Genomic DNA, 15238 nt, shown 5'->3' with positions numbered 1-15238 from the left:
TTATTACATTCACTTTTTATATTACAGAAGAGGTTCCCAAAGAAATTGTTGCCATTATATTTTTTCCCTTAAATCTTGTAAGCGTTCCTTGCATGGTTGACAATAATGGTTGAATGTAATTACGATGACATCTCTTATGTTTATGAAACCCTTATTTATTTTTCAATCTTTTCTTTTTATTACAGAAAACGAAATGAACCTTTATTTCATAATTTGAACAAAAATAATTAGAACAAATCAAATTCTTTTACACAATTATTGTAGTCTCCAATATAGGTCCTATTATGAATAGCAGTGGGGAGCACTTAATTTTAAATGGCGACTCAGTTCTTTGTCATTATCATATATCAATAGGCAATGACCCAAGTACAATATTTTAGGGAGATTCTCAAAATTATCTAGGCAAGAGAGCAAACCGATCATAGGCTATTTCTTTTTTAATTTTCAACTGGAAATGAATCCGGTGTAATTTTTATAAGGAAAGAAAAATATGTTTAATATAAATGTTCCAATTTTTTTAGAATTCCCCCGCTCCCGTATTCCCATCATGAACAGTAAGGTCTTGTAATTGCTTCTTCCAAAACAAAATGAACTTTCACTAACTGCCCCCCCCCCCATCTGATCTCCTGCCCCTTCTCTCTCTCTCTCTCATTTTTCAGAAACTGACACACACAACTATGCATAAAGGCAAACAATTCTCCTGCCAATTTACTCCTTTCCCACTCTGATCCTTATTTCTCTTGAAGAATATTTCAATTAACTGATGTTTGCTCTCATGATGTCACAGTAGCATCATCACATTTCAGTACAGAGTGTAACATCTTGTGCCATTTGTGCATAAAACAATGCGGTAGCATTATATCATCACAATTTAAATGAATCAAAATGACCAAGATCAGATAATTCAATTCAAATTCAACACGTTTATTAAGGAATCCATTTTCTAAAACATTGAAAATAACATAACAATAATAATTAGAGTCTACCAAACATTAAATATATTTAAAAAAATAAAGGATTAAGTACATTTTTCTACACTTGAGTCAAAATGAACAATGTTCAATAAAATTTCATTCAAAAGATGTTGATGAGCCTAATAGTTAATATGAGGGATGCATCCAGGATTTCATAAAAAGAGCTTAAAAATCTGTGATATTCTGTTTACTTATTTTTCCACAAAAGTTTGTCACTTAAAAAAAATTGTAAATTCCTTCCAGATTTGCTGACAAGAAATATTCTACTGATGTGAAATATTCTAGATGTGAGAGCACTCCTCATAAAAAAAGGGGGGGGGGCATTCCAGGTTCTCCCTAAAGAGTGCCTTTCCCAATCAATACATTAGTGAATCATTCACAAAATTTGATATTGTCTACTGTCACTGTGTTTAGAATTTAATCTATTTAGAACATAGTTTATTTATACATAATTTTACTGAGGTAACCCATTTCAAAAACTTTTTAAAAAGTAAGATTACATTAAATGCAACTTAATATCCCTACATAATTATTCAAGCATTATGAAGACTTGCAATAACTTTTACCAAGCCCGTTGCAGCTACCATAAAAACCTTGATTTCTTGCTCAGCTCTGTTACCATGGTAATTGTCATAGTGACAAGATTACAATAGTAATAACTTGTTTATGGAATGAGGTCCGGGAGTGATACTAAAATTATTTCTTAATCCTCTGATCACCTTTATTTACATTTATCTACGCATGATTTTTATTTCAAAATATAAATTTTTGTCTTGTATACAATAGGCCTTTAAACTGGAAATTATATTTAATTTCACGAAAACTACTAAGAACTAGTAGAAGTATTAAATATCGATAAAAGGTGATACATTTGCCCATTGGAAAAAAAAAATCTCTTACTTGTATTTTGTGTGAAATTGTGTATACATTAATGTCATTGCCTGCTGATGAACCTGAACTTGTACTGCATTCTTTTCTACAGATGTGCAGTTTAAAGAACATTCAATGCTTTGTTGATATTATCTATTCAAATTAATTTGAAGTAACTACTTATTAACTTGGCCTTCATATTTCTTCCACCTTGGTACTTGTTGTGATACCAGTACTTAAACAGCTTGGGCAGTGGGAAACCTGCATTGTAAAAAATAAAGAAAGAACAAAATGAGCTGCTGATGTGAATTAATTTTACTCATCTAGTCAAGTTTTATTAAGAAGATTTAAACTCTCTTTAATACTTTTGTCCTACATCCAGATAAATTGATATATCAATATAACTATTTACTGTAGGTTTTGATAATGAAGAGTGCAAATTAATTCAAATATTCATCAGATGATAACTTTTAATATCATGGTTTTTTATGTACATGTACATAGACAGAAGGTATGGTTGGTGAAAATGGAAATACTGGTGAATCTGAATTCAAGCAAATATTAACTATCAATGGAGCTTTAATTTTACATGATATCTTATCTTGATTCAGCTCAATTGGCCATACACCCCCTTCCCCCAAAAGAGTGAATATTTATTTATTTACAGTAGACTATTTTTTTTTGGGGGGGGGTGAATGAGCTTAGATACAGCCTGTATTATTATTAAAACAACAAGCATACCTTGCAATTTTCCAATTCAGATGTCCTGTTCCTCATTAGAGTGTAACTCACACTTGCTGATATGCATGGTTCTCAATTCTGTCCCTCTGACCGGGTGTGAACTGCTAAGATCTTGGTCCTATTGAATCTGCAATACATTTTTTTTTAGTTTGAGAGTATTAGAGACAAATAAAACTACTCTTCTTAAACAATATTAAATTTTTTTCCAGCTGCCCATATCATTGGCCTATGAATATTCCAAACTAAATTATCTGGTCCAAAAACTTCATTCTCTCTATCATAAAGTTTCACAGAGAGGCATACGCATACCAGGTACCCGACTGTTTATTAAAGTAAAATATTCTAACCACATATTGCTCCAGCTGTATAGCTGAATCAGGACCTGGTCTCTGTTGGTCCTGTATAGAACTAAAGAATCACATCACATTTGAATGAAGTAAACACTAAGAACTTTTTCAGAATACCACCCCAGGCCCTGCCAAGGGCATCCTGTTCAAATAGAAACTTGATCGTCTAAGTCATTTCATTCAAATATAGCACAAAATCAATTGGATTTCATTCATGATTACTCTAAAGTAAAAAGTTTCTGAATAAAAGAAGCTGCTGAGAATTATAATTATTCATATGAAGAGGAGATAGCGTGGACGGACTAGGCCTAAACTTCAACTTTCAAGCTTGAAGTTTGGGCCTAGGCCTAGTCCGTCCCCGCTATATTCATACCCCATGACTACATCGACAATCTCGCTATCCGGCTAGCACTGCACCGCCGATATCAAGGCCGGATCTCGCTCTGACCAAAATCACAATTTGTCGTTACTAAAACAGGAGGTCGGAAACAAGTCCACATCTACCCCTGATAATTGACAATAAAACTGAAATACATATTTACTTTTTGCCTAAATGAAGCATTCCGATGAAGGTCTACGACAAAATGAAATGGTAAGTTAGGCCTATCTTTTTGAGAAACTCAGTGACAGATGATTTATTTGGAAGTCAGGCAAAAGACATGGGAGTGTATGGAAATGGAGGTTTACGTAGTAAAGTAATACGGGATGGCCCGAACCCCGGCAAACACATCACCATTGCAAGTGAGATCAAAACATGAAAATGATCTTAACTTACTTTTATTCTTATGGAATGTCATTAAATTAATATTGATGTTCCCTCCAAGATTTTCTGCTCCAATGAAGTTCACCCAGAAATCACGATTTCGAACATCAATTCTATAAACAGATGATTAGTCGAGCTATTTCGTTGTAGAAACTGGAAATTCGCAGAGTCCAAAAGAACAACACTTCGCACAGATCTCGTGGGGAATTGTGGGAAGGAAAAACGTGTTTAATTCCTTGGGATATGAATAAAACATTAGCGTCTTAGCCAATCATAGATGTGCATTTTGCGTAATTTGACGTCATTCTCATGAATTAAACATTGACCCTCCAAAATCACCCTTCAAATTGTCCGCCGGCAGCCATATTGGCTGTGTACAAAACCTATGGGAAATAAAAGCGCGCGAAAAGAGTTACCTCTCTAGCTCCCTTCGGGAGCTTACGTATACGTAAGATCGTATCTCTGTGGAGTCGAACACACTCAACGCCATCTTCCGACCACTAGCATAGCACTGCGCACGCGTACGCATGCGCTTTACATGTGCCGGTATCTTGTACAACCCCCTGTTCAAGCCTTCTGTCTACGGACCTTAAACAGGTCAATTCGCCGTGTTTTATACCGATATTTATCAAAGCTTAAACATGTGCTGTTCAAAAAATTATACAGCACCTCTTATACAGCGATATTTTGTACAGCGTTTTTAATTGGTTCACGATACTATAAGCATAGTTCCAGGAATAAACATAGAACTGTTTTGGTGTCATACTGTCATTCACGATTCAACATAAATTCCTAATTTTTGTTGCGATTCCGAACGAAATGAAATAAAAGTATTGTTTTCCTTTTTTATATAAACCACGGTCCCGATTTATGGAACTCTCTCCACCAGAGTCTATTAAAAAACATGTTCATCTCTGTCTGTCAGTGTTTCAGTTAATAATTTAATAATTATCATCATCATCATCATCATCATCTCCATCATGGCCTTCATTTTCACCATTATCACCAACATCCTCAATTCACAGGGGCCGCGGAAGCGGGGGGGGGGGGGCTGGCAGCTGGCAGCCCCACTTTTTTTCCAAAACCGTGTACAAAATCGTAAAAATTACGATTGTGATTTTATGCATGGGCAGCCCCACTTTGAAAACCGTTCCGCCGCCCCTGATTCATATCACTTCCATCTTCATCATCATAAAATTATGAACACAATAACATTTTCATTCTGCTTTTTAAAATGTACTAATTTAATGAGTTTTATTCCTGGGTTGTCATTTTTTTTCGAGCAATCTGCTAATGACAATCCTTCTCCTGCAAACTGTTAATGTTAAATTTTCTTTGTTGGTAGTAGATCATATTTCTTTACAATTACTTTTTTATTTTGATTTATTTCTTTATGATTCATACCAAAATCAATTTCCGATAGTATTATGTTTCTTACGTAATGAAAATTGTATTGTATACGACTGTTATGAATGCAGAAGAAAAAAAATCAATAGACAATTAAAGCATCTAATAGGCTTAAAGATAAATACCAGTTGTGGTAACGATCTCAAAGTGAGTTCGAACAGAATCCAATCATACAAATGTGCAAAATAGCTCTGATTTAGAGTGAAGAAAATGCGTATTGCTGAGAAATGAGCAAAATCAAAAAGAGCTCAGTTGGAAAAGGGGTTAGATCCATTTTTCATCAAAGTTGATTTTTTTTTGTCTCAATGTATAGGTTTTTAGGAGATCTATAAGAAAGTAAAGTTGAAATTTCCATTAAAAAGTGAACAAAAATGGCCAAAACTAAATCACTTTTTAAGGGGTTATAGGTCCACATTTTTTTTAGAAAAGAATATTTTAAAAAATATGAAGAGAGGTATATTTCTTTTATACCCAATATGTTCACATGGTACACAGCAAAAACTGTGGTGTTAACCGGTGTACATAGAGGACCACACCAGTTATTTTACACCGGTGTTAAATTGGTGGTGTTAGTTTTACACCTATATGTGTTATTACAACACCTTTTGTTGTTACATTTACACTCTTTGGTGTTATGTTTAATCTCTAGGGTGTAATTTCAACACCTCAGGATGTAGTCCTCTATTAACACGAATTGGTGTCAGTTTTAACACCGCAGTTTTTACAGTGTAGGTTATCATGAAAATTTAGTTTTGCATATGAATATTGTCATTATGCGAGAATAGAAAACAAGATTTTCTTGGAGTGGACCTTATCACTTTTTAACCAAACTCTTCTGAAGGGTTAGGTTATTCATAAATTTAATTTTTTCCGTCTCAAAACCTATAGTTTTTCACTCGCTCTGATAATACCAAAGAAAACTTGAAATTATATTGGATTAATTTCAGTTTGCTTGCAAAAGGGGTTAGGTCCACTATGATATTTTTTAATAACGATTTTTCTCGGAATGGTCCAAAGTGGACTTAACCCCTTTAACCACTTTTGCAACTAAACTCTTCATATATGTATGTATGTATGTGTATACGATAACAAGGAAATCATACTGAATGCTAATTATCATATGCAGACGTTCAAAGATGACAAATTGGTTCTGCCATTAATCTAAGAAAATTACCACAAACCAAAAAAATATAATAAAATCAATCATGAATAGAAAATAATTCCCCCAGAGTCATCAGAAATTGCGCAACATATCCTTCACAGCGAAGACCTATTTGTGTGAATAGTTTGGCATTTGTTCTGTAATTATGTTAACATCAATATGATTCGTATCTTTTTGTTCCTACTCTTTTTTCTTTCCTGTATAACTATACGCATATATAAGTCGACTATATTTTCTTAATTTCCAAGGGGGATTCACACTCTCTACAAGCTTTGCTTTTTAATGGACCCCCTCATTTCCATTTATGCTCAATATTATAATTTTGTTTTTTTTAAGGAATTAAGAGTGCTCGTCTGTAATTACCTTATATTATTTTGTATTATGATTTGAATGGAAATGGAATAAAGAATTGAATTGAATTGATAAAATTACCCCTGATAGCAACTTTATTTGGGATAAGTGAACAAAACAATTTAGTCAAAAGTTTAGTTTCCAATATCAAGATGTAAATGATATGAAAATTTAATGTAAAATTAAAATGTTCAAACAGAAATCAACGGATGAAGGATGAAGAAAAAATGATTGCTATAACAATCAATTTTTTAATAATATTAATAATATAAGGTAATACAAATCAAGTACAATTTTACAGACGAGCACTATTTGGATAACATAAACTTCGTTGCAAGGGATTAATAGAATTAGTGAGTCGATTGTGCAAAAAGGTCAGTCTATGTCCCTATATAGATTTTATTCAAATCTGGCGAATATTGATGTACATGGTATAATACGGAGCCCCTGCTGATAATGTTCTGTATTCTGAACTTGTTCCCATGACTTCAAATAATAACTTGTTTCCTCGACTTATAACTCATGTTCATGCATATGGCATAACTCTTTCTTACGAATTACTCGATAAAGTAAATGTTTTCCTTGATTGTTCTCTCTTCTTATAGTCGCCGTGAGAACGAGTTTATAAATCGAAGGCACAAGTTTATTATGTAACTCCAGTAAACGAGTTAGTTTGTCGTATAAAAAAATACACTCTGATCTCTTTATTTATTTCTCTTTATACACTCTGAAAACATTGTGCAAAAATGGTCCTTGAGGGAAATAATGTGTCCAACCAACAATCGACATTTCTTTTGGGCATTTTTATTTATCCAGTGTGATGAAAATTTTGCCCATTTTACCTTACTGGACAATATGCTTCCCATATTGGATAGAATACTGCCCCCAAATTGGTTGAACACATAACTACCCTCGTGCTGCATGGTTAAACTTTTACCAAATATATATATCTTATTTTTTTAAGCGGAGTCAATGTCATTAATTTCAGGAATGATCAAAGCCACCACCGAACAGATTGAGTATTACGCCATCATTTGGTATGCAGTAGATAGGGTCGCAGGAGATGAAGCCAACTGTGGATGAAGCGTGTGCACTCACTGCACTGCATGTGTTTCATAATAAATTGAGAATGTGATAATATATGCAAGTTTTATCACGAAAATCCTCCAAGGATGACGATGAATGATATTATTCACCAGATTCATGATAGGCTCATGCAAAACAGTGCAGTGTTTTCTTTATATGATATAGTGCTCTTGACCTTAACCTATTTAGAATACTATGTTCATAGTATAGGTTTTCCCGTCCAATTTCGCCAAAATTTCAACCGATTTAAGGATGTAATAATTCAATTTGCAACTAGTTTGAATGACCTATGAGATCAGCATTTAAATAGCCAAATACTTAATTTAATTTAATTCTAATGGCACGCGATTTCATAGTTATTTCATTTAAACATTGATAAAGAACGATCAAATTAAAATAGCCTAGTAATGTTTTCAAATTCGTACCGGTACCTTCCTTGCGAACGTTTAGGAATTCAAAATCATTAAAGGACAAGTCCACCCCAACAAAAACTTGATTTGAATAAAAAGATAAAAATTCAACAAGCATAACACTGAAAATTTCATCAAAATCAGATGTAAAATAAGAAAGTTATGGCATTTTAAAGTTTCGCATATTTTCAACAAAATAGTTATGAACGAGCCAGTTACATCCAAATGAGAAAGTTGATGACATCACTCACTCACTATTTCTTTTGTATTTTATTATTTGAAATATGAAATATTTTTATTTTCTCATCATTGTCATGTGAAATGAAGTTTCATTCCTCCCAGAACACGTGGAGTTCCATTATTTTAACATTTTGTGCTTCAGGCAAGGAGGTCCTAATCGTCAAATTCGTAAAAATTGAAATATTGTATAATTCAAACAATAAAAAACAAAAGAAATAGTGAGTGAGTGACATCATCGACTCTCTCATTTGGATGTAACTGGCTCGTTCATATAACTATTTTGTTGAAAATAAGCGAAACTTTGAAATGTCATAACTTTCTTATTTTACATCCGATTTTGATGAAATTTTCAGCATTGTGCTTGTCTGATTTTTCTCTATTGATTCAAATCAACATTTTTCTGAGGTGGACTTGACCTTTAATATGCAATCACTTACAGGATATGGACAGTGTTTTTCGTTGTTGTTGTTTTTACTTCTTTTGTATAATTATGGAAATGGGTTTTACTCCTAAATTGGATGTTAAAATTTTACTGAAGTTTACATCTGACAGACCATCATCGGAACAACAACTCGTTTTTGTTCCACTTTCATAACTATAGACTGTGGTCAATACCATGATACCCATCCCCAAAACGATTTGAATTATATACAATTATGTAAAATAAAAAAGAACAAGATGATGAAGAAAAAATACCTACCATTGGCATACAAGGTCACCCACCCACTCAGTGGCGGATCCAGGGGGGGGGGCACAGCCGACTCGTGCCCCCCCCCTCGAGAGGCACAATTACCCATATTCTTTGGCTAAAAACCTTTTTTTGCTCGTCATATTCCTCCAGAAAATGTGCCCCCCTTTTGGGAAATCCTGGATCCGCCCCTGCACCAACTCATCAATCACTAAAAGAATAAGCGTTTACAACCATATCCTATAAGTGTTACATGAATTACGTCTTTATCAAACATAATGGAATAAAATGATTCTAACTGAAAAGATCCGCAAAAATAGAAAGGGTAAAGTTAAAAAAATGAATACAGAAACGTTATCTGAATTTGGAATATTAAAGTGCAATTATGTGTGCCGATAAATGAAATTGAAAATGGTGTTTTAGGCGAAATCAAACGATCAGCTGGTCTTCGCGAAATTAAATGACACATAATTAGGGCCATTAAGTTGAACGAATTTCTCTCTAAATTGAATTTCTACAAAATTCAAAGGAATGATATAGAACGGAATTGAATGCTAAATGAATGAAAATGAACTATGTGTGCAGAGGGTGGACGAAATATTTCGAATTTGAACGTCTTTTCATTAATTTAATTGCAACTCTGATGAAATTAGACGGGAAAACCTATATTATAGCAATCAATAGTCACTGAGCAGAGGCGTCGATCCTGGGGGGGGGGGGCAGGGGGGCGATCGCCCCACCAATGAAAATATTGGGGGGGGGGGCAAACTATCGTTTTGCTTCACGCTCGCATCATTTCTGTAGCAAAAACCCATACTATCATGATTAAAAAAATGCCCCGTTTTCAGGTCTAAACCTCATAAGAACTCCCGCTTCGATTTGAAATAATCTTTTGCTGGATATATATATATATTTTTTTTTTATCAAAAACGTCTATTAAACTGTCATTTTTTCAGATCGAAATATCAAAATTTTCAGCTTGCGCTTCGCGCTCGCATCTATTGTTCTTTTAGATACCAATCTTAATCATTGGTACCAAAAATGCTTTAATATCAATGTTTGAAAAAAATCCCGGAAAAAATCATGGGCTCATTCATTGTCATTTTTACAATGTTTTCATTAAAAGCAGGCTAGCCGAGGCCTGCCTCCGTGTATCAGGGGATTCGACCCCTTTGACAGGGTCCTGGGAGCGATAGGGGGTGCTGGTTTGCAAAAAAAGAACAAAAAAGTTTTCACTCCAAAGCGGAGGGCGGGGGTATTCCTGGGGTATTGCTTATTGCTTCCAATAATTATTTGGGGCAAATGGGCCGGGGTGAATGTGAATATCTCCCGGGAATATCTTTATCAACTATTTGTGAAATTATGCGAAACTTTAGAATGTCATAGCTTTCTTATATTTTGTATCACGTTTTGTGTCCGACTCATGAAATATTCAGCGTTTTGCTCTTTAGATTTTTTTTCTTTATAAATCATCTTTTTGTTGGGTACGGTGGACTCGTCATCCACTACAAATAAAATGTACCCATTTGCATCGGACTAAAAACCAAGAGAAATTGTGTGCCCGATCCGACTAGACTGCTAGCTAGCTAGCTAGCTAGCTCCAAGCTAGCGCTAGCCGCCGTAGACAAATAAATACCGGTGTATGCGTACGCGTGCGATTATCTTGGCTTCGACAGAGTTGGGTGAGTTGTATTGTTTGCCTTGTATTTTTCCATGTGATGTTAACTTTGTAGAAATATGGTGTTATAAGTATGGAAGAAGGGGATAACTAAGAAAATCAAACTCTTTAAGTTAAACTTAAGCTACGCTGCCAGTGGCAGTGCCTTGAGACGGTGAAATGTAGCCTGTAGGACTTGCAGGGAGCGAGGACTTCGGTTTGGGCGCCAGCGGCCAGGTACCGGTAGGTCGGCGGCGGTGGTGTCTTTCCCCGTGGTACCCTGGACGCTAACTCGAACTTTCAAAGAAAGGTGCTGCTGGATCTGAGCTCTAGACCAAAAGCTTCAGTCTCTGTATTCCGACTCATACTCAAACTTTCAAAGTCAGTAGCATCTAACTTACATTGTGAAAACTTGCTTGGGTGACCGTTCCCAATTTTTTTTTACTTGATCATTTGAACTTGAACTTAAGCCAAGTTAAGGGCAAGACCTTCAGCTCCACTAAATATAAAATTGCAAAAAAACAAAATAAGGAGGTATTTCAAGAATTATCTAACTCTTATCTAATTAGACAGCTGGCAGCCGTCTGTTTCGAGGAGTTTTTAACATTTTTTTAAATTTCTCCTCGTACACAGACGGCTCGCTATCGTGCAGCCACCATTAGGGGACTTGCAATGCAAAATCCCCCCGTCAGGGCTCTTCAATTTTTGTCTTTAATAAATAAAAATTTTGAAAATAAACGCTACCAAAATGCAAATTCATATTCCCTCTTGGCATAAATTGCCAAAAAACAGAAAAATCAAGTTAAAAGGAACAAAAACAGTGACTTACCTCGGCTGTCGCGCAAATTCACCTCCCCGTTTTATCCGATCTTAAGTACATAAACATATGGCCATTGAGTCCCCTGTACAGATCACGCTAGAACTTCGGTCTCTGTATTTGATGAGTGAAGCCAACGGAGTTCAGCTGAACAACCAACATAACAGAGACCGAAGCTTTTGGTCTATTATCTAATATGCTTTTCACATTGTATTTCCTTAACCCCATACTATCCTTAACCACATACTATCTTTTTTCGATTCACACTGTCTTTCTTAACCCCATACCAGAGATGCCAAGTTCAAAAAAATGTTATGCGTGCGATTTTCATGACTTGACGTCTGTGTGCGCGCGCGGCCAGTACTTGCACTCGTACGTTGCGAAAAGACAATTTTTTTACGGGCTTTATTTACACATTTTGGTCCCTAAACAAGTTGTTGCCAAATTATGACCTTGGGGAAAACGCTTGGGGGAAAATCATACCCTAATAAACACGTTTGGCTAGTCTTTAAAAAAAAAGCTTTGGGGGAAACAAAACATTCCCAAAATACGTTTTACCCCACGATTGACCATTGACCAGATTTTCAAAACCACCCTTTTTCTTGAAAAACAGTGTTTTTGATACCCTAAACAAGTCCATGCGTGGACTGCGTCCAAAACTGAAAAAAAAACACCCCTTTAAACACTTTTTTTGTCACGCGTGTGTACAGCAATACATTTGACTGGTCCCCCGGGAATGTAGCCCATCAAAACATCGAGGACAGTTCGGTCTTTCAACTTGTCACATAAAAAATGTTGATGCAATGCTTCCCAGGACTCCACTGGAAAAGACTATCAAGATGGCATTATCATGAACAACTATTCCAGAGAATTAATTTTCTCAGGGCCTTGGGATGATTTTTCCCTGAAAAGAGCGGTGGTAAATCGAAAAAGAGCTCTGGGAAATCCCTATTCCATGCAATTTTAAGCTTTATGTTGCCCATGAAAAGTAGCCCCTGAAGATATAAAAAATAATAATAATGATTGGCCTTCACCATTCACTTACATTGGCTCCCTTTGTCCACCTCCATTCACTTCTCAGTTCTCAAGTGCACAGTTGCACACTATATTGACAAGTGGTTTAAAGTGATTGGTTAACATTGGTTTGACTTTTAAAAAATCTGAGCTAGAAGGTCACACTTGTCACCTGTGTCTGTGATATGTTACAAAAATGAAGCCCAGAAAAAAATGTGTTCGAAAATAATTATTTAGTGCTTCAAAAATTGAAAATAAAGTGACCGGAAACACCATCTTGATTTCATCCCATACACTTATGCGTACTATTTAGACGTCTATAAGACGCCTATTTACAAAATTGGGGTTTGCCTTGTAGTTTTAGCTTTTCATTCTCAATAATGGTTGTTTTCAGGGTTTATTAGTAATTAATACATGCACTTGTACACATGTTTCATCTTGGTTTGAGATTTTTTTTAAATCGGCTACTCACAAAGTCAAACAATACCTTTAACAAAAAACCCATGATTGGTAATCAAGTGGAGTAAAACTGCAAGATTGTACCGGAATTGCAAAAAGTAGAGAAGATATGTTGAATTCCTCTTCAAGCCAGGAGAAGATAAATCCAGGAGATAGATAATACATTAATAGTTAAAGTTCTATTTTATCAGTTAAAGAAGGGAACAGATCAGGACAGTGGTTAGAAATATCCAATAGAAAATGAGATACAAGTTTAATAAACTTGAAACATAAAAATTTTTATTTGATAAACAGTATCTTCGCCAAATTAATTTGAAACTATTTGTATGTATACACACGTTTATGCATATTATCTGTTTTTGTTGTTGCTGTGCTAGAGGTATGAGTAATTGATAGTATTGGTGTTGCTACGCAAGATTGTATTCTCCAGTAGCATTGCATGAGCTTATAAAAGCAAACATTTCCTGTAACAGGCTGCATAGATCACATACTGTATATTTGCCAATGTAAACATATGACTTCCTAATTGTGATAAATTGTATTTAATAGATCCTCTTCTGATAATTTAAAGAAATTTCTCACAATTCATTTAAAAAATTGGGGTTGGAGATCCCTTTTTAATAACTGTAGAATAACATAGAATTTAAAAGTGGGATGCTTTGGTTTAGAAAATATACAGTGTATATTATTATTTTTGCTTTTTTCATATAAATTTTCAATGTTTCCTACTAGTTGATAGTAAATCAAATTGTCTAGCCCATGTGCTATTGAATCATAATAATACTAAAAGAGATGATGGTGGAGATATGGAGAAAAAAAATCCATCCATATTTTATTGTTCAAAATAAGACATGGAATGCATCGTGGGCCCGGCAGCCGCTAATCGACCCTAATTTTGGTCATTCTACTGGAAGAATTTTACTTGCCCAATTTGGGCTAGTAGTTTTGGTCTTTACTTCAAAACACTTGCCCGACTTTACTTGCCCTGGGCAATGGGACAAGTGCTTATGTAGCACCCTGCTGATTGCAGACCTAGCAAAGTGTAAACCTTTCAAAATGGTCTATCAAAATCCCAGCCAATATTTTGAAAAATCATGTGAGCAGACACAAACTAAAGAAGTACCCGGTATCAAACAAAGGGGAATCCAACCCAAATAAAAACTTGTTTTTATAAGGAAAAGAAAAATCAGACAAGTTGATAGGTGAAAGTTTGAACAATATTGGACAAACAAAAAGAAAGATATGAATTTTTAAAAGTGTTAAATAGTGGTAATCACTATACCCATGGAGATTTCAAATTGGCCGCATATTGGATGTCATAGTGATGTAAGGCAAGGACTACTCTTCCATGTACTCCAATACATATTATGGCTAAAATGTCATTTTTCCCAAAAGTTTTATTCAAAATTATATTTTTCTTTCATGAGGACATAAAACAATATACTACATGGGTTATATTTAGATTACTGCCCCAGGGGAATGGGTACTTAGGAGAAAACCACAAATTCCTGATAATAAAGTACATGGCCTATGGGAAAGTTGTCCTTGCCCCTTGTCATAATTTACTTACCCAGTTGCCAATTTGAAATCTACATAGTATTAGTGATCTCAATTTTAAAGCAGCTATAACTTTCTTATTGCTTGTCCAATTTCTTTCAAACTTTCACCATTCTGTTTAATTTATTTTTCTCCTTCCCAACACAACATTTTATGGCCAAGGCTGGATTCCCCTTTAAAGAGAAACTGCTCTCAACTAGCTGCCTTACACATGGGAATTTTACATGTTGATGGCAGGGTTAACCATCATGGCCTGTGAACTTGTGGCTTGTTTGTTAAATCATTTACCGGTAATTTCTTTCTCATGAAACCCAGGCCATTATTTTGAGGTTACGTGCATGCAATAGGATGTGCTCAAGTATCACAAGGATGCACTCTCTGCACCACATGACTTCAGATTTTCCGTTTGAACTTCCATTGTTTGAAATTTGTTTGTTGATCGATTATCAAATGAAAATGGAACTCATAATTTGCAAAATCCTTGTCATTTCGGATTTCTTTGTAACTTGGCGTTCTCTTCCCTCTCATTTAATTGCATATCATGTTTGTAATATCGATGTGCCTATTTTGTACCCCCTTCATGGATATATGGATGTGGATCAGATGCAGCAGATTTTTAAAAATATGGAATGTTACCGGTATCAGACATCTGAGCTGGTCATTTACAAACTAACCTTAATTGCCTAGATTTTCTT

At 35.0% G+C, this 15238-nt stretch overlaps 1 protein-coding gene and 1 long non-coding RNA gene across 2 annotated transcripts in view; one reads left to right on the top strand and one right to left on the bottom strand.

Annotated features, from left to right (window-relative positions):
* Nucleotides 1–1157: 1157 nt before the first annotated feature.
* LOC121429935 lies at nucleotides 1158–4161 on the bottom strand. The gene is made up of 3 exons (XR_005971982.1): nucleotides 3708–4161; nucleotides 2586–2712; nucleotides 1158–2105 (listed from the first exon to the last, which is right to left on the bottom strand). It is a non-coding gene; the product is annotated as an uncharacterized LOC121429935 (long non-coding RNA).
* A 6541-nt stretch (nucleotides 4162–10702) lies between these two features.
* Nucleotides 10703–15238, top strand: part of LOC121429958 (X-linked interleukin-1 receptor accessory protein-like 2) — a 38760-nt gene continuing 34224 nt past the window's right edge. The window contains exon 1 of the mRNA XM_041627226.1: nucleotides 10703–10721. The gene's annotated coding sequence lies outside the window, so the exon portion shown is untranslated. The remainder of the gene's footprint in view (nucleotides 10722–15238) is intronic.

Source organism: Lytechinus variegatus, chromosome 16 (assembly GCF_018143015.1).
Source record: "Lytechinus variegatus isolate NC3 chromosome 16, Lvar_3.0, whole genome shotgun sequence".
Taxonomy (NCBI): Eukaryota; Metazoa; Echinodermata; class Echinoidea; order Temnopleuroida; family Toxopneustidae; genus Lytechinus; species Lytechinus variegatus.
The sequence above is the reverse complement of the archived record's forward strand: the minus strand, read 5'-3'. Positions and strand labels throughout refer to the sequence as shown.